The sequence below is a fragment of the Mauremys mutica genome, chromosome 3 (genome assembly GCF_020497125.1).
Source record: "Mauremys mutica isolate MM-2020 ecotype Southern chromosome 3, ASM2049712v1, whole genome shotgun sequence".
NCBI lineage: Eukaryota > Metazoa > Chordata > Testudines > Geoemydidae > Mauremys > Mauremys mutica.
The window spans coordinates 2071241-2084171 of NC_059074.1; the positions used below are offsets into that span (position 1 = coordinate 2071241).

General features: G+C 47.2%; 1 protein-coding gene across 5 annotated transcripts in view; it reads left to right on the forward strand.

Moving 5' to 3' along the window:
- Positions 1–287: 287 nt before the first annotated feature.
- ZNF512 (zinc finger protein 512) overlaps positions 288–12931 on the forward strand; it is an 82091-nt gene continuing 69447 nt past the window's right edge. For 4 of the 5 annotated variants that reach the window (XM_045011470.1, XM_045011471.1, XM_045011469.1 and 1 more), the window contains exon 1: positions 340–394. The gene's annotated coding sequence lies outside the window, so the exon portion shown is untranslated. Of the gene's footprint in view, positions 395–12931 lie in introns of all 5 variants that reach the window. The other variant, XM_045011465.1, reaches the window with a different exon arrangement.

Here is a 12931-nt window from a genome sequence, read left to right on the forward strand (position 1 = left end):
GCTCCAAGGCAAAGGCACGAAGCCTGTGTTTGATGCCGCCAAGGGGAGCTGTGGGGCCAGCCATGCGCCAGGCATCAGAGGACGGGCTAAGGGGACCGACACGACAGGGGAAGCGGCCGGGCCCGCGCCGCCTCGGGCTGAGGTCACAGGGCTCGCTCGCTCCTGCTCCTGCTCCTGCCCGCGGGTTGGGGCTGGTCCGCCAAAGCGGGAGGGGGCGCGGCACTCTCGGAAACGGCTGCTCCGGCGGAGGGTCTGACTCTATGGTTGAGTCGCGGTAAGATGATGTCACCACGAGCCTGCTTGGGTCACGTGGGTGATCCCCGCTGTTTGCGAGTGGCGCAGAGTGATGAGGCGGTAGCGGGGCGCGCGCGCCATGCGGAGCAACGGTTGTTCGGTAAGTGCTTGTTGCCTGCCCCCTCCCCGCTTCAGGCAGCTCAGCCTCCCTCTCCCGCGCTGTGCTCGGCGCCGGTCCGGGGGCCAAGTGGCAGCCCCTGGCTGAGCTCGTCCCGCCAGCTCCCTCCCTTCGTGCCCCACTGACCTGTGTCTTGTTTCAGACTGGCTGTGAGCGCTCCAGGGCAGGGGCCAGGGCTGCCCAGAGGATTCAGGGGGCCCGGGGCAAAGCAATTTTGGGGGCCTCTTCCATAAAACAGTTGCAATACTATAAAATACTATATTCTTGTGGGAGACTGGAGCAAATTGCCCCACTTAGCCCCTACCAGGGCTGCTCGGGGGAGGGGGCGTCTCTGTGTCCAGGGGAGCCTGGCTCGAGTTACGGGCAGGGGCTGTCTCCGTGTTGGGGGGGGGGGCTGGCTCGAGTTACGGGCAGGGCCTGTCTCTGTGTTGGGGGGGGGGCTGGCTCGAGTTACGGGCAGGGGCTGTCTCTGTGTTGGGGGGGGGGCTGGCTCGAGTTACGGGCCGGGGCTGGCTCTGTGTTGGGGGGGGCTGTCTCGAGTTACGGGCAGGGGCTGGCTCCGTGTTGGGGCGGGGGCCTGGCTCGAGTTACGGGCAGGGGAGGTCTCCGTATGGGGGGGGGCTGGCTCGAGTTACGGGCAGGGGCTGTCTCCGTGTTGGGGGGGGCTGGCTCGAGTTACGGGCAGGGCCTGTCTCTGTGTTGGGGGGGGGCTGGCTCGAGTTACGGGCAGGGGCTGTCTCTGTGTTGGGGGGGGCTGTCTCGAGTTACGGGCAGGGGCTGGCTCCGTGTTGGGGCGGGGGCCTGGCTCGAGTTACGGGCAGGGGCTGTCTCTATGTTGGGGGGGGGGCTGGCTCGAGTTACGGTGAGGGGCTGTCTCCGTGTGGGGGGGGGGGCTGGCTCGAGTTACGGGTAGGGGCTGTCTCCGTGTTGGGGGGGGGGGGCTGGCTCGAGTTACGGGCAGGGGCTGTCTCCGTGTTGGGGGGGGCTGGCTCGAGTTACGGGCAGGGGCTGTCTCCGTGTTGGGGGGGGCTGGCTCGAGTTACGGGCAGGGGCTGTCTCCGTGTGGGGGGGGGCAGGCTCGAGTTACGGGCAGGGGCTGTCTCCGTGTTGGGGGGGGGCTGGCTCGAGTTACGGGCAGGGGCTGTCTCTGTGTTTGGGGGGGGCGGGCTCGAGTTACGGGCAGGGGCTGTCTCTGTGTTGGGGGGGGCTGGCTCGAGTTACGGGCAGGGGCTGTCTCCGTGTTGGGGGGGGGCCTGGCTCGAGTTACGGGCAGGGGCTGTCTCCGTGTTGGGGGGGGGCTGGCTCGAGTTACGGGCACGGGCTGTCTCTGTGTTGGGCGGGGGCTGGCTCGAGTTACGGGCAGGGGCTGTCTCTGTGTTGGGGGGGGGGGCTGTCACCGTGGTCGGGCCGGGCCGGCTCGAGTTACGGGCACGGGCTGTCTCCATGTGGGGGGCGGGGGCTGGGCATGTTCTCGGCCGGAAAGGAGCAGCTTGTCTCTGAAGGTGGGGAAGGCACAAACTACAAAACTGGTAAATAGAGACAACAGCCTATCCTCACGTTACCTTTGATTCTACATCAGTAGGTCTGTGTCCATCTGGTGTCTCTTGCTCTATACTTAGATTATAAACTCTCAGGGGTAGGGGAGCATGTCTTGTTCTGTGTTTGTGCAGGGCCTAGCACAGTGGGATCGTGGACCACGACTAGGGCTCCTAGGCTCTATGTTACTATAGATGATAACAGTCTATATTAGGAAACTGATCTAATACAAGTTTGCTTGACTGGGCTATGGATTGGTCCTATGCTTTGAGCTGCTGGAACCAGAAGAGCATTTGCCTAGATGCGAACATTTAAACTTCTTTCAAAGACAGTTCAGGCATTCAAATATTATAATGTTGCAGGGCATTGAAAATAATGTGAGTCTAGACAGAGCTTGAATGTGACATGAAAGCCAGGTCCACGCACAGATCACCTCAGAAAGGGACAGAGTGCTGGATGGATTGGAACTGAAGATACAGGTTTTAGGGAGTTGTATGGTGGAACCAAAATGGCATTCATTCAGATCTTTTGAACCTGGTTAACTATAGAAACTAATAGAGTTTTAGCAGCGGGAATATACTTTTCCACACACAGCACATGGACATTTGTTGCTGCGGCTGACTCCTCCTTATCCATGTGCATCTGTAAGCACCTTGATTAACATCTCATCAGACACATAACTGCATTGGAATTGTTGATGGTTGTTAATTAAAAATACCTCTGCAAGATTCAAACAGTATTCAGCAGAGTGGAAGATTCAATTTAATCATGGATTTCTACATAAAAGTGCATTCTTGTTGGTTGTTATAACCTTAATATGTATTCTTCACAACTCAGAGATACATGTAGGTTTCATTTTTAGAAGGTACACACTATACATTTTTAAAGTGATTACTTTTGAAAACTTTTCAGATTAGTTTTATATCAGAAAATGAATGAATGTTTGGTTATTTCATTTACCAAAAGTAATTGAAACAGCTATTTATGAAGTCATTGAGAGGTGAACTATCCCCAATTCAACAGGTTAATCATTAATATTTGGAGGATTTTCTTGCCATGCTGTATTAGGAGGAGAACATTACCAGACCAACATTTAAATTGTTTTGTTTGCCAGAAGCTGGGATTGGGTGATGGCATGGATCAGTTGATGATAACCTTTCTGTTCATTCCCTTTGGGGCACTTGCCATTGGCCACTGTCAAGAGGACAGGATACTGGGCTTGATGGACCTTTGGTCTGAACCAGTATGGCCGTTCTTATATTTAACAAAAACAAGAACATTATGTATTCTGGATTTTTTTCTTCAATAGCAAACATAATATTTTAACAACATACATATGAATTTTTTAATTTAGTTAAACATTCAAGTTTTTTAAAATCAGATTTGTTTTGGTTAAAAGTATTTTTAACTAAAATAGTTAAATGAAATATTAAAAAAAAATATTAAATCGACTTTGTCAGCCAGGTCAACATGAGAAACCTAAAATATTGGCTTCTGCAGCTAACTCAGTCTTCATTTTCCTGTTTGTTCATAATCTGGAAAAGAAAAACAAGCTTTCCTGCTTTTTCAGGTCCCAAACGATTTCTAAATTTGGAATGAATTAGTTCAAAGGAAGAAAATATTTTTTCTACACTGGCAGAAGAAGCTACTGCTGTTACAAGTGAGATTCACTTCAACAGTCTCTGAATCCAAGTGCTTAAGTGACTTCCACCAGTTCACTGGTGTGACTTTCTTTAAAACGTCATCAGCAAACATATTTCTTGAATGGTTCACCCTTAGCTGTGAAGTTTATTATAGTTGGCATTATGGAGGCATGATTGCTGGATGTCCATGTCATAGCCAACTCCGCCTCTTCAGCGGTTAAGATTTGACCCTGGTAAGGAGTATTGAGAATATTTGCAAGAAAATGAGCTTGAGATAGCGCTTGTCCCATTCATTTTTTTAATGTTTGTAATTTAACTCTGTCACTGCATATTTCTCTTTTAAAGATCTCACTCAGTTTCTTCCAAATTTCAGCAGCGTCAACAATAAAACAGCTATTTCCCTGCATTTTGTTCAAGGCTACAGAAATAGGCTTCAGGGTACTCAGCAGGTGTTCAACATTTCTCTTAAGCCCAATGTTGAGAATTTTGGCTGAGACAGTGCCATCTATTTTTTCATGATTTTGTTCACAAACTGTCATCAGATTAGGCGAGTTCTTCATATAGTGCTCAAAACAGTCCACTACCGAGTTCCATTGCACATCTTATGCGAGAGTTAGCTTGGTTCCTCCCACTTTTTTCAGAGCAGCTGCTGCAAAGTGGTTGTTACAGAAGTATTTTGCAATTTCAACAACATTAGCCTTTATTTCTGGAACGCTGAAGTCTTTAGCTAGGAGGTGCATCAAATGAGAACTGCAACCATATGTTGTTAGTTTGGGACTCTATTCTAAATTTCTTCTAATCTTGGATACATTTGCAGCATTGTCTGTGACCAAGCTGTGTACTAGACATTTGCATTTTTTTCCCCACAGTTTGTTCTAGCTTTTACTGCTACTTCTTGTAAGTATTCTGCGGTGTGTGCATTTCCTGATGTATCAATTGTTTCTGTAAGGAAGACATTCCCTTCTGTTGTCACACAAGCACGTACAACAGGATCATTGTGGACATTGCTCCACCCATCAAGACTCAGGTTAACAATTTTACCCTCTAGACCTTTTGCACACTGCTCAATTTCTCTTTCATACACTTTATCCAGCAATTTGCCTGCGGCATCTGCTCTGTTGGGTGGACTGTATTCTGGTCTTAATGACTGAACCATGTTAATGAAGTGTGGGTTCTCAATCATAGGGAAAAGAGAGTTTGTTACATAAACAAACCGGACAATTTTTTCATCAATTACCTCTTTTTGTAATCTGCTGGTTCTTATCGCAAATTCATCTATGGTTGTTTCTGGATGATGGAGATTTTTTTTTTCCTTTTTGCTACGGGTAATATACTGTGGCTGTGTGACATACATGATGTGACTGAAACACTATCATTGGCAGATAACTCTGAAACTAAAGAAAATGTTGGTGATCTTGAATGTGGATAGTCTTCAGAATCCTGTATGTTGAGGATGGATTCTCCTAAATAAAATTAGTCAATGCAGTTATTTAATTATTATTACCATACTGCTCATTTAGTATTACTCATTGCATTCACTGACACTTCGTACTACTTTAAAGGTGAAATTGTAAAAGGAAGATCTGCCTATTTCAGCTATTTATTTTTTTATCACAATTGCATCTAAAATGATACCATAAAGTAACAACTATATTTTTTGCTCAAACATGAGAATTCAAGAATAGTCCAGAAGGGAAACAGGCAGTCCTTAAGAAAGAAGTATAAAATAAAAAAGTTTACCAACCTGAAGATCCTGCATGTTCAGACATGTTCCTTTCATCATCTTCAACACAGCTTCCTTCTGAGAAGGAACACTTCTCATGATGCTGTTTACATTTTGCATGCATGCCTGTCTTACCTACAGGTAGAGGAACTTGATTAAACTATTCCCAAACTGGGTCTCTTTTACAGCCAGTTGCCATTATAGGTTTTTCTTTCTAGTGAGAGAATGGCATGGTAGATTTCAAATAAATGAAGGCTACACTCAGAAAGACCTCAAGACTTGTGGAATATGCTGCTCAAACAGTTTCAATTTTGTTTCTACTACCTGTCCCTCCCTTCTCACATTTATCTCCAGACTTTTCCATAGAATCATAGAATATCAGGGTTGGAAGGGACTTCAAGAGGTCATCTAGTCCAACCCCCTGCTCAAAGCAGGACCAATCCTCAACTAAATCATCCGTGCCAGGGCTTTGTCAAGCCTGACCTTAAAAACCTCTAAGGAAGGAGATTCCACCACCTCCCTAGGGAACCCATTCCAGTGCTTCACCATCCTCCTAGTGAAAAGTTTTTCCTAATATCCAACCTAAACCTCCCCCACTGCAACTTGAAACCATTACTCCTTGTTCTGTCATCTGCTACCACTGAGAACAGTCTAGATCCATCCTCTTTGGAACCCCCTTTCAGTTTGATAGTTGAAAGCAGCTATCAAATCCCCCCTCATTCTTCTCTTCTGCAGACTAAATAATCCCAGTTCCCTCAGCCTCTCCTCATAAGTCATGTGCTCCAGCCCCCTAATCATTTTTGTTGCCCTCCACTGGACTCTCTCCAATTTATCCACATCCTTCTTGTAGTGTGTGGCCCAAAACTGGTGGTAGTAATAATAATAATAATAGGAGATATACCAATCTCCTAGAACTGGAAGGGACCTTGAAAGGTCATCGAGTCCAGCCCCCTGCCTTCACTAGCAGGACCAATTTTTGCCCCAGATTCCTAAGTGGGCCCCCTCAAGGATTGAACTCACAACCTTGGGTTTAGCAGGCCAATGCTCAAACCACTGAGCTATCCCTCCCACTGGACACAGTACTCCAGATGAGGCCTCACCAATATTGAATAGATGGGAATGATCATGTCCCTTGATCTGCTGGCAATGCCCCTACTTATACAGCCCAAAATCCCGTTAGCCTTTTTGGCAACAAGAGCACACTGTTGACTCATATCCAACTTCTCATCCACTGTAACCCCTAGGTCCTTTTCTGCAGAACTGCTGCCTAGCCACTCAGTCCCTAGTCTGTAGCAGTACATGGGATTCTTCCATCCTAAGTGCAGGACTCTGCACTTGTCCTTGTTGAACCTCATCAAGTTTCTTTTGGCCCAATCCTCTAATTTGTCTAGGTCCCTCTGTATCCTATCCCTACCCTCCAGCGTATCTACCACTCCTCCCAGTTTAGTGTCATCTGCAAACTTGCTGAGGGTGCAGTCCATGCCATCCTCCATATCGTTAATGAAGATATTGAACAAAAGCAGCCCCAGGACCAACCCTTGGGGCACTCCGCTTGATACCGGCTAACAACTGGACATGGAGCCATTGATCACTACCCGTTGAGCCCAACGAACTAGCCAGCTTTCTATCTACCTTATAGTCCATTCATCCAGCCCATACTTTAACTTGTCGGCAAGAATACTGTGGTATGGTATCTTCCTGATGGTATCTTCTGGACTGAGTACTGAATCCCATTGGGTAGATAGAATGATTAATTTGGAACCCCATAAAATTGGGTCCCTAATCCATGAACTATTGGAACATATTTACAAAACTTTTCTTAAACATTACATGAATATATTGTCTCATACTATAGAATTAGAATTTATAATCCCTATTCTATGATGAAATATCTTTGAGCTATAATGTATTTGAATTAAAACTGTCTTTATCTGCTTTTTTTCCTCAAAAAGCATTTTATCAAAAAAATCCATTTTTTTTTAAATCATTGATTTTTATCCATCCTGGTCAGTATCCCATCCTGTGCCTAAATTTGTGTATTGTCTCTTTAGAATCTATGTCCTTCTGACAAGGGACTTTGTCTACTTATCTTTCTTTAAGTATTTGGAAATTGGTTGGATATCAGTAAAATGAGGTTGGCGCCTGATACCAGGGTTATGGCCCTGGAGTGGAGATACTGTCTTTCATGTGCCTGCTTCTTGTTGGCATAATGGAAGCTTTTGTAACTGTAACCTCTTTGGGGTTTAGAGAGCATGGCCCCTTTAAATCTTTTTCCCAGGGGAGAGTAAGAAAAAAGGAGGGAAACTCCAGGGGGCAGCGCTGGAGCTCCAGGGAGAGAGGGAGGCAGTGAGCAGGCACTGGAAAAGTGAAGCAGGGAGAACCTACCAGAGGCCTGAGAAGGACAGGGCCGATCGAGGACAGCCCAGGACAGGAGCCAGGAGGGGCACTGTGCCAGGGAGGAATCGCCTGAGAAGGGCAGGCCGGAGCTGGACCCAGTATCACGGCTGCCCAGAGCTGCCTGGGGTTGTGAGTACTGGGGCTTGTGACTCTGCATTGCGAACAAGGAGGGAGGTTGTAGCTAGTTAAGTGGGGAGGTGGTCGCTCTATGGGGCTTTGCAGAGAGCGACAGAAGAGAGCACCGGAGGGGTTTGCTGGGGAGAGTTCACTGGCGCTGAAGACAACCAGGAGCACCCAAGACTCACCACTGGACTGGAACTTTGCTCAGGCCTCCTGAACTCTGTGTGCAGACACATTGCTCAGTGTCTGCCCTTCCAGACTCTGCTACCACTGGGCCCGTGGGGCCTTGGTTTGGATGCAGCCCTGTTTTACTGCTCCCCTTATATTTCCCCTTGTTCTATTTCTCCTCTCATCCCTCTGTAAATAAATATCTCCCTTTGTTATATCCATTGTACTTTTCCTGTGGGTGTGTGTGTTCACTCTTGGGGGTTTGGAACAGGTGGCCCCTGGGGTGGAAGGGATTTCTCCTGCTGCATTCCTGCGCGCGCTGTCTCTTGGCCAGAGCTGCCTGCAGAGCAGACTCCATCTTGGCCACGAGGGCACTAAAGTTACATAACATTTCTGACAACATTGAGCCAGAAGCCTTTAGTGAACACTGTGCCCCAGGGTTTCTTCACAGCAAAGTTAATTTGAGTTACCCCCAACTCAAGTTCCATCCACACAACTTATTAACTTGAGTGTGGTGGTGCTTTAGATTCAAATTGGTTAGTTTGTCTGGGGGTATAAGCTAAAGCTTGAGTTAGTGTCACTTGTCAGCTGCTAATATGACCACTGTAGTGTGGACATAGGCTAGCTCCACTTGAGTGCCATTGGTCCTCCAATGCTGTCCCAAAGTTCCCCCTGTAAGGACAGACAACTTCTTTGCAATTTATTGGGGAAGAATTCATAGAGCAACTCAGCTTACTGCAGTGCAGAGAACCATGGGATGTGTCCCCAGATGTCTTAGGCCTGGTCTACACTGGTAGGGGAGTGTCGATCTAAGATACCCAGCTTCAGCTATGAGAATGCATAGCTGAAGTCGAGGTATCTTAGATCGACTTACATTCCGTCCTCAGGGCGCGGGATCGATGGCCGCGGCTCCCCCATCGACTCCGCTTCCGCCTCTCGCCCTGGTGGAGTTCCAGAGTCGACAGGGAGCGCATTCGGGGATCGATGGCTACCCGCCGATCCGGCGGGTAGTTTGGATGTACCCTTAGTGTTACATGAGAGTGAGTGCAACGGCAGTGTGGACACAGCAGCTCAAATGTTATTTCACAGTGTGACCACTTGAGCTTGACTAACTTGAGAAATGTAACTTGAGTGTATAACTCAAGTTAACTCTGCAGTGAAGACATACGCACAGTGAAACTGCTATCTCTGCTAATAGAAACTCACCTACAGCAGTATTTTTCTCTTTCACGTTTGTGTGGTACTGCAGCCTGTAAGAGGCTTTTTTTTTTCTTCATATAGTTTAGTATGTACCACTAAAACATTTTAAGAGCAGACTGATTTAAAATTAGAACTGTTTTGTTTTTAATATCCAGACTGAAGAAACAGCAGGATAGGTTGAAAGAAAGATTAAAAAAAATAGAAGTGTACAGTAATGCTAATACTGTATTGCCTGCAATAACTAAATAAAGTTGTCTTATTGTCCATATAACTGTCCAGTCCTTTTGGGAATCATGCTAAGCTCTTGGCCTCAATAAGGTATAGTGGCATTGAGATCCACAGGTTGGTTATGACAGGTTTCAGAGTAGCAGCCGTGTTAGTCTGTATCCGCAAAAAGAACAGGAGTACTTGTGGCACCTTAAAGACTAACAAATTTATTTTAGCATGAGCTTTCGTGAGCTGCAGCTCACTTCTTCGGATGCATAGAATGGAACACACAGACAGGAGATATTTATACATACAGAGAACATGAAAAGGTGGAAGTATGCATACCACTGGAAGAATCTAATCAATTGAGATGAGCTATCGTCAGCATGAGGAAAAAAAACTTTTTGAAGTGATAATTAAGATGGCCCATAGAAGGTGTGAGGAGAACTTAACATAGGGAAATAGATTCAATTAGTGTAATGACCCAACCATTCCCAGTCTCTGTTTAGGCCACGGTTAATTGTATCTAGTTTGCATATTAATTCAAGTTCAGCGGTTTCTCTTTGGAGTCTGTTTTTGAAGTTTTTTTGTTGCAAAATTGCCACCTTCAAGTCTGTCACTGAGTGGTTAGAGAGGTTGAAGTGTTCTCCCACTGGTTTTTGAATGTTATGATTCCTGATGTCAGATTTGTGTCCATTTATTCTTTTGCGTAGAGACTGTCCGGTTTGGCCAATGTACATGGCAGAGGGGCATTGCTGGCACATGATGGCATATATCACGTTGACGTTGCTGAATGAGGGAGGGAACCTAGTGACAGAGGATGTGGAGAAAGCTAGTGTACTCAATGCTTTTTTTGCCTTTGTCTTCACAGACAAGGTCAGCTCCCAGACAGCTGCACTCTGCAGCACGGTATGGGGAGGAGGTGACCAGCTCTCTGTGGGGAAAGAAGTAGTTTGGGACTATTTAGAAAAGCTGGACGAGCACAAGTCCATGGGGCCGGATGCACTGCATCCGAGGATGCTAAAGGAGTTGGCCGATGAGATTGCAGAGCCATTGGCCATTATCTTTTAAACTCATGGTGATCGGGGGAGGTCCTGGATGACTGGAAAAAGGCTAATGTAGTGCCCATCTTTAAAAAAGGGAAGAAGGAAGATCCAGGGAACTACAGGCCAGTCAGTCTCACCTCAGTCCCTGGAAAAATCATGGAACAGGTCCTCAAGGAATCAATTCTGAACCACTTAAAGGAGGGGAAAGTGATCAGGAACAGTCGGCATGGATTCACCAAGGGCAAGTCATGCCTGACTAACCTAATTGCCTTCTATGATGAGATAACCGGCTCTGTGGATGAGGGGAAAGCAGTGGATGTGCTATTTCTGGACTTTAGCAAAGCTTTTGATACAGTCTCCCACAGTATTATTGCCAGCAAGTTAAAGAAGATTGGGCTGGATGAATGGACGGTAAGGTGGATAGAAAACTGGCTAGATGGTCGGGCTCAACGGGTAGTGATCAATGGTTCCATGTCTAGTTGGCAGCCGGTATCAAGTTGAGTGCCCCAAGGGTCGGTGCTGGGGCCGGTTTTATTCAATATCTTCATTAACGATCTGGAGGATGGTGTTGACTGCACCCTTAGCAAGTTTGCAGATGACACTAAACTGGGAGGAGTTGTTGATACGCTGGAGGGTAGGGATAGGATACAGAGGGACCTAGACAAATTAGAGGATTGGGCCAAAATAAATATGATGAGGTTCAACAAGGACAAGTGCAGAGTCCTGCACTTAGGACGGAAGAATCCCATGCACTGCTACAGACTAGGGACCGAATGGCTGGGCAGCAGTTCTGCAGAAAAGGACCTAGGGGTTACGGTGGACGAAAAGCTGAATATGAGTCAACAGTGTGCCCTTGTTGCCAAGAAGGCTAATGGCATTTTGGGTTGTATAAGGTATCAGAGGGGTAGCCGTGTTAGTCTGGTTCTGTAGAAGCAGCAAAGAATCCTGTGGCACCTTATAGACTAACAGACGTTTTGCAGCATGAGCTTTCGTGGGTGAATACCCACTTCTTCGTTGCATCCGAAGAAGTGGGTATTCACCCACGAAAGCTCATGCTGCAAAACGTCTGTTAGTCTATAAGGTGCCACAGGATTCTTTGCTGCTTCTTGGGTTGTATAAGTAGGGGCATTTCCAGCAGATCGAGGGATGTGATCATTCCCCTCTACTCAGCACTGGTGAGGCCTCATTTGGAGTACTGTGTCCAGTTTTGGGCCCCACACTACAAGAAGGATGTGGATAAATTGGAGAGAGTCCAGCGGAGGGCAACAAAAATGATTAGGGGGCTGGAGCACATGACTTATGAGGAGAGGCTGAGGGAACTGGGATTGTTTAGTCTGCAGAAGAGAAGAATGATGGGGGATTTGATAGCTGCTTTCAACTACCTGAAAGGGGGTTCCAAAGAGGATGGATCTAGACTGTTCTCAGTGGTAGAAGATGACAGAACAAGGAGTAATGGTCTCAAGTTGCAGTGGGGGAGGTTTAGGTTGGATATTAGGAAAACCTTTTTCACTGGTAGGGTGGTGAAGAACTGGAATGGGTTACCTAGGGAGGTGGTGGAATCTCCTTCCTTAGAGGTTTTTAAGGTCAGTCTTGACAAAGCCCTGGCTGGGATGATTTAGTTGGGTTTGGTCCTGCTTTGAGCAGGGCGTTGGACTAGATGACCTCCTGAGGTCCTTTCCAACCCTGAGGGCTTGGCTACACTTGCAAGTTGCAGCGCTGGTAGAGGCTTTCCAGCGCTGCAATTAGTAACCGTCCACACCTGCAAGGCACATCCAGCGCTGCAACTCCCTGGCTGCAGCGCTGGCTGTACACCTGGCTGGGTTGGGGTGTAGCGATTGCAGCGTTGGTGATCCAGCGCTGCTCATCAAGTGTGGACACACACCAGCGCTTTTATTGGCCTCCAGGGAATAAGGAGATATCCCAGAATGCTTTTAACTAAATTACTCCCTTTGTTTTGTTATGCAGCCTCTCTTTGTTTTGTTGTGAACCTCCGGAGCTCCGTTTCTACTGGAGCTGTTTATCAGCTCCTGTTTGCTGTGATCAGTCTGTGAACAATCAAATGAGATCCTCCTCCCTGTTGAAGGAGCTCTGTGGAGCTCCTCCGTTGCCGCTGCTGCTATCTAAAAAACAAACAAAGCTCCTGTTTGCTGTGATCATCTGTACCTGGCTGTAAACAATCAAATAGAGGCAGGCAGGGAAACAGTGGGGAGTCCTGTTGCCTGCAGGCTGTTTGCAATTAAGAGTTAAGACTAAGGGGTCGGAAAAATGTTCTGATTTTTCAAGTCAGGAAGCTAACACACAGTGTTGGCTCCAAAAATCCACTCTCTCTCTCCCCCCGCTCCCTGTCACACTAGACCCCACTCCACCCCCCTCTTTTGAAAAGCACGTTGCGGCCACTTGAATGCTGGGATAGCTGCCCATAATGCATCACTCCCAACAGCGCTGGAAATGCTGCAAATGTGGCCACACACCAGCGCTG